The 12,714-nt window shown below is 47.3% G+C and overlaps 1 protein-coding gene across 8 annotated transcripts in view; it reads left to right on the top strand.

Moving 5' to 3' along the window:
• HPCAL1 (hippocalcin like 1) overlaps positions 1-12,714 on the top strand; it is a 120,395-nt gene that overhangs the window by 92,535 nt on the left and 15,146 nt on the right. The window lies entirely within an intron of this gene.

Consider the following 12,714-nt stretch of genomic DNA (forward strand, 5'->3'; position numbering starts at 1 on the left):
GGAGCAGCTGGTGGGGAGCGGGGATGGTGGCAGGATCAGCCTTTCTCGGGGTGTGGGGGGGCATGCTGCCATCAGTTGGTATGTAGGCACCTTTGGGTGCCAGTCATGCATGGGGTCCCTCGGCACCCGTAAATAGATGTCATGGTGTTATTGTGTAGGTCCTCTATCAGGCCCAAGCATGTGTTTCGGCGATGAGGGAGGTGGTTGCTTTAAACCCTGAATCCCTGAGAGTGGTTTAGAGGTCTGGCTGCTGCTCCAGGTGAAACGGGTGAGCAAGAAGAGCAGCGGTGAAGCCGTCAGAAACGTATAAGGTATCCTCTCATGCCGATGCAGCAGCATGGTGTTACAGTGGCGTAACTTGGCTTGAGAGCCATCAAGATGCTGAGCAATGGCAGCTGTACTGGCTCGTGGAGGGCTTTGCTCTCCAGGTGGGGAGGAGAAGTGCAGTGCTGGGGTGGTAGCTGAGTTGGTGCCAGGATTGCTGCAGATGGGAAGTGAGAAACCACAGGGCAGTCATGCTCATCGAGAGCTGTCTTGGGAGCTTATTTTTTCATTAAGGATGTTGGATGCTAGGACATTTCCTACTGTGTTGCTTTTTCCTGGTTTTGGTTTGGGTTTTTGTTTGTTTGTTTTTAAGAAAGCCTAATGATATTGTACAGGGGATGCATAGGTGATTAAAATGTTTGTAATACTAAAATGTTTATGAATAAGCTGAGAAAGGCATTAGGAGGTTGTGTCATTTTCTCTGCTCTTTACAGGCAGGATTGAAACTCCCCTAACTTATGGTCAGTAAGTGTTGCAGAGCCTGGTTCTGGCCTGAGCTGCCAGCAGGGACTTTTACTTTCTTCTCTGTATGAGCTAAATTCATTTTACCCCATGAACCTCTATGAACCTTATTTTTACCTCCATGGACTTAGTTTTTACCTCCGTGAACCTACCTCACTATTCTTAAATCCACAATTTGATGGTGTGGAAAGATTTCTCTGGAAGTCCTCCTAGGTTTTATCAGTGATTTCTTGTCATTAGTCCTACCAACTTGTGTACCAACTTGAGATGGCTCTCAAGCCAATTTACAATGTAAATATACAATATTTACATTGTATATTTATACTTCATGGCTTGTTAGCTAATGAAGTAGCCTGATGGGGGAATCGGTGGCTTCAGCCCTTCAAGAGCTCAGTTTTCTGACCTGTATTAAAGTATTTTTCCCCGAGCCTGGAGGAGATGGTGCTTGCAGGTTCAGCAGTGGTCACCAGGGAGTTATGGGTTTGCCAAGTGGTGGGTTGCCCACCTGGGGCAGCCGATGAGAAGCATCCTGCATTTTAAAAGCATTAGTAGACGATGGATATTATATCTGTATGTGAAAGGTACTTTAAAAAGGGTGTGGAGGGGTTGCGGATTGACCATCTGACTGGCAAAGCATCTAGGATAGCAGAGATGCCAGGGGGAGCTTTTTGCCATACTTGGGGCTTTACTGAGGAGGGATAAAGTTGGCAGATGCCATTTAGTTTCCGAAAGACTGTAGGCAGTTACGCACAAGTAATTGTGAAGGGAGTAATTGTGGGTGGCAGGAAAAATGTGGCTGGTGTGATGAAGCAGAGCTCTGATGAGAGTCACAGTCTGGTTTTTTTCCACCTTTTTTTTCCCTAAAGAAGGTCCAAGCCCTGGTGGCTCTGTCTCTGCTGCGTGGCCCTGTGGGGATGCTCTGGGCTGCGACTCCTGGGTACCAAAGCACCCAGGGAAGAGGGGAAGAAATGCTCCTGCACTGACTTGAGCGGTGGCACGAGGGCTGCCATCGCCTCGTCCTTGCTGGTGTCGCAGCCCAGGGATGGCTAGCTGCTTTTTATTAACTGTGTTATTCACCTGCTTGGTTTTCTTCTGTGGGGGAAGAACTGGCTGTAGTGCAGGGATGCTCTTCGGTGTATCTGGCAGTTTCAACTTGCCGTGAATTTTGTGACTAATTGCTGCAGCAATTAAATTCAGTGTCTGAAAGCAGCACCACAGTCATGCGTGATGGGAGGGGACAAAAGTAATTTTTCTATTTAGCTCCTCTGAAGACTTCTTTTGATCTGGCCAGTTTGGCCAGTTTTGTTGTTGGTTGGTTTGGGGTTTTGATATTTTGAAGTGTGTATGTGTGTTTTTTTGTTATTAAAGACAAAATAATAGCTCCTTGCCTCTTTAATGTAATATAATTAGGTGGAGGAGCAAGCTATTAAATGGTTCTGGCTAAAGCCGTGAAAAAGAATAATTTTAACTGCTGTTACAACAATTTTCCCTTTTCTGCTTTTATGATGATGAATGCCCATTTATATTTTAGCATCTGTTCCTATAAGAATGTGGAAGGAAATGAGCTGGCTCAGCAGAAACTAAAACCCAAACTAATCTCACGCTGTAGTAAATGCTCAATAGCCTCATTGTCTGTGGGCACTTCAGCGGCAAACTCAGAAAAAAACCACCCCAACAAACCAAGCAGCGTTAAACCCCGGAATAGATGGCAGAGAAAGCGTCAAAGCCCTTTTGTTGTTTTCCCCAGCATCCTGCAGGCTTCACGCGCGTGCCTGGCAAGCACAGAGCGCCTCAGCAAACCGCTGGGAGCTTCGCCCCACTGCTCGGGGTGCCAGGCGTGGGGTCCCGCAGCCGGTGGTGCCGGAGTCTGGCTTCACCATCACCAGGGCGGCCGGTTCCTGCCAAAGCTCTTTATGAGCTTTCCGAGGCTGGCTGCTGTGCAGCCCACAGAGTCCTTCCGTCCTTTCACCCTGCACTTCCCCACTTGCATAACTGACTTAGGCATTACCTTCCCTGCTCTCCTTGCTGTGTCTTTGGAGCTCCTGCATCACTTGGCCTCTTTGTTTCGATAAATAACTCACCAGCCAAGTCACTGCTTAGGTGAGGCTGGGAGTGTTTCAAAGCAGAGACACTGAGTTTACATTCTTGCCTATTTAATTTTGCAGATCTGTTTCATACCGAAGCGCACTGGGATTATTTACTGAAAGTATATGGAGAATAATATTTCTCATTTAAAAAAATCCCAGTAGCCTGTGGGCTCATTATGCTTTCTCTGGTCAGAAACGGAAAGTGAAATGGATGTTTTTTTCTGTAATTAACAGACGGAGAGAAGTGTAGAGATTAGTAGAGCATAAAGAGAAGGAAGTAAAGCAGCTCTCAAGTGTTTTAATGATCTGAGTATCTAATTTGTTTAGTATGAGTTGTCACCGAGCCTTCAGTGTGGCACTTAGGGTTTTAGTTTGTTAAATACAAATAAATAAAGCATGGAAATGAAGTTTCTAGAAAGAGTGGTCCAGCTTAGCTGTGCATGTGTTCTTTAGTCCCACATGTGGGGTTGCTTGGTCTGTGCTGGTATTCCCTAGCTGAGCTTTTTCTTGTGAGGTGGTGTTGTGTATTTTAACTTATTAATGCCATAGTGGGATTGCGTGCTCCCTCAGCCACTTTGCAGATGGCACTGAGCTGGGTGGTGCAGTTGATACATTTGAAGGAAGAAGGGATCTCCTACACAGGGAGCTTGACAGGCTGGAGGAATGGGTCTGTGTGAACCTCATGAGGTTCAACATGGCCAAGTGCAAAGTTCTGCACCTGGGGCCTCCAGTATCAATACAGGCTGGGGAACGAAGGGACTGAGAAGGACCTGGGGGTATGGGTGGACAGAATATTGACATGAAGCAGCAACACTGGGGCCTACAAGGATGCTGGGGAGGGACTCTTCATCAGGAACTGTAGCGATAGGACAAGGGGTAATGGGTTCAAACTAAAACAGGGGAAGTTCAGGTTAGATATAAGGAAGAAGTTCTTTACTGTGGGGGTGGTGAGGCACTGAAAGAGGCTGCCCAGAGAAGTGGTAAAATCCCTGGCAGCGTTCAAGGCGGGGTTGGATGGAGTCTTGGGTGAGATGGTTTAGTATGTTGTGTCCCTGCCCATGGCGGGGGGGTTGGAACTAGATGATCTTCAGGTCCTTTCCAACCCTAACTATTCTAGAATTCTAGGATTCTATGAACATGCACTCTCAGCCTGGAAACACAATTATGTCATGGGCTGCACAAGAAGAAGTGTGACCTGCAGGTCCAGGGAGGTGATTCTCCCCCTCTACTCCTCTATTGTGAAACCCTGCCTGCACTACTGCATTCAGCTCTGGGGCTTCCAGCACAGGAAAGACTTGGACCTGTTGGAGCGATTCCAGAGGAGGACATGAAGATGCTCCAAGGGCTGGAGCACCTCTCCTATGGAGACAGGCTGAGACAGAGTTGGGCTTTTTCAGCCTGAAGAAGAGAAGGCTCCAGGGAGACCTTAGAGCAGCCTTCCAGCATCTAAAGGGGGCCTACAAGAAAGCTGGAGAGGGGCTTTTTACAACGGCATGTTGTGACAGGACAAGGGGGATGGCTTTAAGCTGAAAGAGGGAAGATTTAGATTAGGCATTAGGAAGAAATTCTTTACTGTGAGGATGGTGAGGCACTGGCACAGGTTGCCCAGAGAAGCTGTGGCTGCCCCATCCCTGGCAGTGTTCAAGGCCAGGTTGGACAGGACTTTGAGCAACCTGGTCTAGTGGAAGGTGTCCTTTCCCACGGCACGGGGTTGGAACTAGATGGTCTATAAGGTCTCTTCCAACCCAAACCATTTTGTGATTATTCCTGTGAGATCTGGTGCCAAAATCTGCATTTGTTTACTGGCAAAGGCTGATATTTCTATTCTGTTTGAATAACTGTTGGCACTGCTGCTTGATGAAGGTAAGCAAAATTCCTTTGTCTGAGTGGAAAAAGTGTTCTTCAAGTTTAAGACATGAGGCATCTAATACTTTCAGTCAGGGTGAGTTTAATGGTATTTTATGGGCTGGGAGGCAACGGTAGGAAAGAGGTCTGTAACGTTTTGAAGGAAAGGAAGCAGATATTGTTTTTTTAAGGCTTGCCAAGTGTTGCCATTTGTCAGGCAGCTCCTCTTTACCCCCAGCCCCTGTCCTTAGACCTGCCCAGGACTGATTTGAGGGGACCCTCCACCTTGTCGATGTAGGGGGACTTTTGCTGCTACAAGATGTGTTTCTCCAGCCGGCTGCTTGGTGAAGCAGGGAATTCCCATCAGCTGCCTCTCTACTTAGATTATCCACTTTTTGGCACACAGGCTCTTTTTAGCCCTGTGTACGGTGCCTGGCATAGCAGAGGCCAAATCTCAGCTGCCACTTTTCTGCATTGCAGCAGGAGCGCTTCAGCTTGCTGCATTTGGGCTGGGGCAGCCACTGGCAGATGCGATCCCCTCTCAGAGCTGGAGTGGTGGCTTTGCCACTAGTCAACTTTAACGTGTACCAGCCTAAGATGTACTCTTAGCAAAGTAGCTCCCACTGGTTGTATGAACACATGAAACCAGGCTGCTCCTGTTAAACGTAGCACAGGCTGGAGCGTGTGCGTGACGTGGTTTTCTCTGGAAAAGCTGCAGGCACCACTATTTCCATGCCTGCAACAGCAGTGTCAAGAAATTGGGTGTGTTTCAGTGGGGTTATTTGTAGGTAAAGAGTGGTGCTGTTTTGTTGAGGAGCTCCCTAAGCTCTGCCTGTGGTGCTTCTGGCAGCACCATGGCTTGGTGGCACAGACGGGAGAAATGTGCGGCCGCAGCTCCCCTCCCTGCTGGAAATAGCAGTTTCAGTCAAGAAACAGTCACTTTCTGTAGGAAAAGTCAATCTGGGGGATGAAGCAGATTTTATTCAGTGGCATGCTGAGACATGTAGAGGTTTGAGGCTTTTTCACAACTGACATGTTGGCAGCAGTGGGCTGTCAGAGCAAGTGCTTGGCTGAGCAGGCTTGTGCCTGGCCAAAGCTACCTGCATGCCTTAGCATACAGCCAAACAGCCTTATGGCATAACCCGAAGTTTTGGCAAACTTGTGGTATTTTTGCATGGTTTTTCCCCATCCATTTGCTTGCACAATGACCCAATCCAGGCGCCTTCCTGGTTTGCAGAGGGTCATGCTGCGTTGCTCCAGTGAGAGCACTGCTTGGAGCTAGGGGAGGAGCTGTGCCAGATGACCATGGTCCCACCCATGGTCTGGTAAAGCAGCAAAGGGCACGCTTCTTTTGATGTAAAAAAAATAGTGCTCTTCTCAGTGGCAAATCTCTCCTTGATTATAAGCGCCATGTGTCTGTAAGCGTGTGTGAACACGTGTTTGCTGAACTGCTTCCCCTGCTCCTATGATGGATCCTGAGACTTCTCACACTCCAAGGGGGCTGCAACCTGCTCGTAGCACTCAGGTATTTTCAATCCCTTTTTGACTGCTCTAGTTAAGGTGCGTGTTCTTATTTTATTTTCAGAACAAACTGCCTAATGTACTTTCTGTTTGTTACAGGTGTTCCTCTGATGTGTGAGGTTTGAATCTACCCTTTTAGGAGGAAAAAGACGTTAATTTTAGATAAAATAGAAATATAAGTGTGTGAGAAGCTGCACTTGCTGAAAATGTTTTCTAATGCGCAGATCCTGTTGAATAGCAAATAGAGAGTGATTGTGGTCTCTCCTAGTTAAGGCTGTGGTTAGATTTGTTTGGTTGGTTGGTTTTGTACAAGACTGCTGTTTTGTTTATGAAACAAATACACCATTATTCCCTGTTCTTGCACTGGATGAGCAGTAGAAGTGATCCTTCTCCATCGCCTCTCACAGCTGGAGAAGAAACTGGAAGGTCATTGTGTGACTTGCACCACTAGGTTTTACATGTGGAAATGTTCCAGAAATGCGTCAGATCACTTACTTCTTAACGTTGTTTTTCCACTGAGCTTTTACATCGCTTTCATTAGGCCTTTTCAGTGGACGGGTTTTGAAGTTCCTCATTTGGGAAGGCGCAGATCACAGAAGTCTAATACCACAACACTGCCATTTGTGATTAATGTGGAGGAAGAGCAGAACATGGTTCTGAGAGAGCTGGGTAACCCTGGGGATGGCAGTCACAGAAAAGGCATGAAATGCAGGGGCAGTACATCTCTGAAGGGGGTAGAAGCTGCTCATCTGGAAATGTGGAGAAGAGCCCAGGCAGAGCTAAACACAGATTGACCTAAGGCACTAAGGTGAAAAGACAAATCCCCTTCCTGGATGAGTTCCCAGTGCAGATAAGGAAACTTGGTGTTGAGTGAGACCTTGTCCAGGATGGTGCATGCAGCCCCAGTGGTCAGGAGTCAGGAGGCTGTCACTACGCTAAGAGCAGAGGAGGATTTCTGTGGCATGGGGAAAGGAAAATGTCTGTCTCAGAGGGGGCAAGAAGAGCCCGGTCAGTTAGGCCAGGAAAGCCAAGGCTGATGTGGGAATGATGGCTCTCTGTCCATGTGTGTAGCAGGGGGGAAGATCTAGAGAAGATGGTGTTAGGAGTAGAGCAAATGGGGTCACCAGCACTGATACAGTTGGGCTGGAAGTTAGAAAATGATCTTGAGCTGGTAGAGCAATGAGGCCTGTGACTGGAATGGTAGGAGCAAAGCCTGGCTGGCTTTTGGGATGAAGCTCAGGAAGAAAGTCAGTGAGTGATGCTACATCTGCCATATCAGAGCCCAAACATGGTACTTCCAAGAGGAGCATCTCATCTTCAGGAATATTGAAAATAGTACATTAAAGTGCAAGTATATTGAGATACATCCATTCTGGCATAGCTCTTTACGGAAACCATTAGGACAAAGCTGAGTAATGGAAGCTTATAGGACACAGAGATGGCTTGGAAGCAACAAGAAAAAGAGAAATAACCTGTAATAGCCACACTGAATTTGCAGGAACAGTGGCACTAAGTGTATGAAACAGTATGCCCATGGTGGATATACCACCTCCCCGGGGCAGGCACTCAGACAGGTCTGCCTCTCTCACTCCTGGCTGCAAATTTGGTGTTGCCACAGGCTGTTTCTTATTGCACTTTGTCTAATTCCAGCCCAACAAAGCCGCCTTCTCGGCTGAGTGCTCACTGTACTGCCATAATATGAATTAGTGGAGAAAACCAAGGAGTTTTGTGATGACAGTACATTTACTGAGCGCATTTTGTTGTCCAGTGAACCCTATCTGCCAGAACCTGGCAGGTAATTGCTGTGAGAAATAGTTCTGACTCTTTTGCTCCCTGAAAAATGGGGGAGGAGTTGATAACTTTATCTCTCCCAGTTTTGGACCAAGCACAGTTTCAATGGCTATCTCAGCAGGTCAAAACCACAGACGTCTGTTCCAAACCAGTGGGTAATTGCTTTGTGCAAAGCCGTTCATGAGCTAATTTTTTCCTCCAGGAAGGTGAAGTTTGTTTATTCAATCCCATCTCAAAGCAATGCCATTTCTTAACAGAGACCATAGCAGAAATGTGTGCACAACTTGGTTATTTCCGACCTGACTACATCTTCATTTTTGTTTTGAGAATAAAATTTGAAGTATATTTTTTCCGCATTGCTTCTTAATCTGTCTAGCCTGATATTTTCCGTAACTGTGGTTTCCTTCCTTTTCTCCCTTATTTTCCGTTATTGAATCTTCCACCCCATTGAAAATATCTGAGATGTAGATTTAAGCAACTTTGGCACAGCATGAGTCTACTATTGAGTTAATAGGCAATGGGTGCCCCAGCACACTAAGGATGGGTTGAAAGACAACAAAGAGGCTTTCTGCTGTGGGCTGATGCTCAGGACGGAGAAGAGGGCAGGTGAGAGGTGTGACAATGCAATATGTACATTAAAATGGACAGATAGGATAACTGATGTAGTATGGTCCAGAGGAAAGCTCTTGGTGGTCTGCAAATACGTATTGCTATATTTAGGGTCTGATTCTGTTACATCCAAGCAAATATTCCATCGGTATTCCTTAGGAGTGGGTGTTTTTTCGTTGATGCCAGTATTTTCTTATCAGTACTGTTGCCCAATCTGCAGGTTATCCTGGCTCCAGTGTTCATGGTCTACATGTGGGACCGTGCAAGAGACAGGAGGGAGGCAATGAAGGAAGGTCTGGTGTGGCCACTGAGGTAGGCAGGGCGGGAAAGAGCCAGGATGGATGGATGGAGCAGGTTGAGTGTCTCCGTCCTTCAGAATAAAGGGTCTGCTGAAGCCCTGTAGGCCGTATGAGAAAGGGCTGAAAGGTAAGTGGGGCTGAGAAATAGTGTGATGTCGAGGTGGCATTGCAAAGTAGAAATGTAGCTTCTAGATTTTCCTTTTTCAGCAAAGGGTGTTCTCAGCAGGCAAATCTAGCTCTGCACTTCTGGTGGGGGAGACGAAAGCCTTGTCCTGGGCTTTTTTTATCTGGATGGTGCTGGTCACAATGGGACTGTGGGCAGCTCAGCCTTCCCCTTCCCACCAGTGTGATGGGAACTGCAGTGGGGCAGCTGCATCCCATGGGAGACCCCCCGCAGCCTTCATCCAGGTCCCAGCTAGATAGGACTTTCTTCCAGCAGCAACCCTTTTGGTCTTCAGCAGAGCTTGGAGGAGGGTTATTTAAAGCCCTCGTCCTTTCTGTGGAGTATAGAAAGTAGGAAGCGCTTCCTCCCCGTAGATCTCTATCCAAAGCTTTTGTCCGCTTCCTTACAGTCCCACCCTGCTTGGAGTCGCTCCAAAACCCCGCATAACGGGGCAATGCACCGTTGTTCACTGGGGTCATCTTCAGCTGCAGCTCCTCTCCTTGTCCAAAACAGAAGGTTTTGACACCAAAATGCAAAAGAGTGCTGTCTTGGGCTGGACTGCAGGATATATAAATGCCCATCTGTCCACCCTGTCCCACCACACCTCCTGCAGTTGGAAATGTTGGTGTTGCAGAGAGGGAATATGGGGATTGACCTTTCTTTGGGAGCCTGATTGATGTTTGCTGCTATGTTTTAGTTGTGAAACTTAAGGGAGGTCTCAAAATAAGTTGTGCTGGGTATATCTCAGGAAAGCCCAGCAGCAGCATTGTGCCTGTGTTTGCAGAGGGGAGAGAGAAGAGACTGAATGGGAGGCTCAGCCTGGGCAGAGCATCAGCTGAAGGATCTACCTGGTACCTCCATGGTCCGCATTGCCTTCAGCTGAGCAGATAAAGCTTCGCTTCCCTATGCCAGGAACCTCTTCCCCGATGCCAGTGTGACGCCAAACATGTACATCAGTTTTGGAGCGGACTCCCCTTGGCCCTGAAGGTGGTACATTTGTTGGTCATCCCTTTTCAACATTCATACTGCCAACAAAAAGCTGTTCACAGGCTCCAAGGCAAAGGGAAGCGGCCTCGCAGTTGTGTGCTGAAAGATGATGTCTGCACACCCCAGGAGAAGGCATCACTTCAGAAACTTTCAGTTAGTGCACATTCCTCCACCAGCGTAGCCCTCCTTTTAACCACTGCTGCGTCCTTTAAACACTTTTTTCCTGTTCCTCTCAGGAGGAAAAAATAAATGATAAATTGTTGTGTTGATGTTACGCAAATGTTGCACTTACGGAAAGGTCTTGTTGACGTGGTTTCTCACACAGGATATCTTCTCCTGGTTCAGAAAAGTTGCTGAAAATTTCCAAGAAAATAGATATGTCATCCTTGGGGAAGGAAGATTAAAAAGAAAAATAACAGCCTGGAGGCTATTGTGGATCTTGGTTTGTGAAAGGTGCAGAAGTTAGTGAAAGTGTTAAGTTTAGTAGGATTTTCTGTAGTCCTGTTAGAAGTGAAGCTGACTAGTAGTTGATACCAGGTGTAGCTTAGCTTGGGTTCTTTTCAGAGATCAGAGTAATGAATGAAAAGATCGCAAACTGGCTAAGGTCAGGTCAGTATTCTGGTGTGGTTGGACCCAGAAGAGCCTTATCTGTCCATGGCCTGATACTTTAAAATCTTACTGATTAGATGCTTTTTTCTTTGCCTTTGCTAAAAAAAGTTTATGAATATAATGCCATCTGAGAGAGAGACCTTAAGGTAGTATCGGGAGTAGGTTTTCTCCCTTGTCTCCTTCTCCCCCCATGGATGTCCACCTTCAACATTGCTGTTGAGAGAAGACACTCATTTCCTGTTTTTACAGTCAAGACCTTCACTGATGTGGCACTGAGGTGGTGGGACAGGATGTGCCTCAGGTGCAGGTCAGCTCTTCTCATCCCACCCCTGTCGGGGTGCTTCCTGCTTCACAACCATCACATCTCCTTCCTGTTACCGTATGCAGTTAGGGAGGAAAGTACACCCATTTGGCCACTACTGGCATCGCTTAGATACAGATATAAAATTGAGCATGATTTGATTTTCCATTTGCTGTCTTACCCAGCCTGCTGATAGAGGCTCAGTCCAAGCAGCCCTCACCCGCAGCGCTCAGAAAAGCACATTTGGTGTGGATATTGCTGGGGATGGAGCCCCGTGGTGGAGGTTAATGAAAAAAGTGATGTCGTGAGTGCTGATTGCGTGGTTTGCTTCTGAGACGGTATGCATTTGAGTGTTCAATGCCACACAGAAATGCCAGAGGAGAGAAAGGATTTTCATATGGCTGTTATTGGTGCCCCTAAAAATGTCATCGTGTATCTGGGTCGAGGGGTCTTCAGCTGTCTCCTCTGATATGGAGCACTGCCTTTCTCTGAGACAGACAGTCATATTGCTTTTCTGCATAATTTATAGTGAAGGCACTTAAAAGCAAATCATCCTGTTGAATGTTCAGGATTAATGAAAATTGCAGCTACTTAGCGCATGGGCTGGGACTGGAGTTGTCCTGCCGTGCCGCTGCATTAGCCTCTGCTTGCCTTCGGCTCAGCTGCTGGAGAGTCATAGGATCATAGAATCAGCTCAGTTGGAAAAGACCTTTAAGATTATCAAGTCCAACCATTACCCCAGGGCTGCCAATGCCACCACTAAACCATGTCACTGAGGGCGTCGTCTACACGGTTTTTGAACACTTCCAGGGATGGTAATTCCACCCCAGCCCTGGGGAGCCTGTTCCAATGCCTGAGCACCCTCTCAGTGAAGAAATTTTTCCTAATATCCAGTCTAAACCTCGCCTGGCACAGCTTGAGGCCATTTCCTCTTGTCCTATCACTTGTTTCTTGGGAGAAGAGACCAACCCCCACCTCACTACAAGCTCCTTTCAGGTTGTTGTAGAGAGCGATAAGGTCCCCCTGAGCCTTCTCTTCTCTGGACTAAACAATCCCAGTTCCCTCAGTCATTCCTCATCAGACTTATTCTCCAGACCCTTCATCACCTTTGTTGCCCTTTTCTGGATCTATAAGGAGCCTTCTGGAGTCCAGCAGGTGTGGTCTCTGACAGCTCAGCAGGGGGATGTTGCCCATTTTTCTACTGCTTTTGTAGGAACTGGTCACAAAATAATGTGATGTCTCCTGTTTTCTGGAGATCTCCCATTTTTAATGATGGGAACTGAAGTAAGAGATGAGAGGGGGTATTACTCGTACCACTGAGCATTATGCATGTCCAGAGAGATGGTCTGTGATATCACCACTGATCAAGCAAGGATGTCCTTCTCATCTCTGCAGCGGGTATAGAAAATGGCACTTTTTGATCAGGATCTACCTAATAGGAACATCAGAGCCCTGCTCATCCCTGCAACCATTGGGCCTGGAGTTCACACCTCCGAGACACTGCCTTGGGCAAACACCCGCGTGTGCCCTCACACACATTGCCTGTGGCATTGCTTGGCGTGAGACCTTGCCATCCAGGAAGACCAGCAGGACATTGCCCCAGATGGGTGCCCACATCCCAGCATAGAACTTGCTATAATTCAGTACAAGGTGTTAGATGTTGAGTTCTCAAGGCACAAAAGCTTGTGGCTGCCCTGAATACTAACTTGAGCATGA

The sequence above is a fragment of the Strigops habroptila genome, chromosome 6, assembly GCF_004027225.2.
Source record: "Strigops habroptila isolate Jane chromosome 6, bStrHab1.2.pri, whole genome shotgun sequence".
NCBI classification, from domain to species: Eukaryota; Metazoa; Chordata; class Aves; order Psittaciformes; family Psittacidae; genus Strigops; species Strigops habroptila.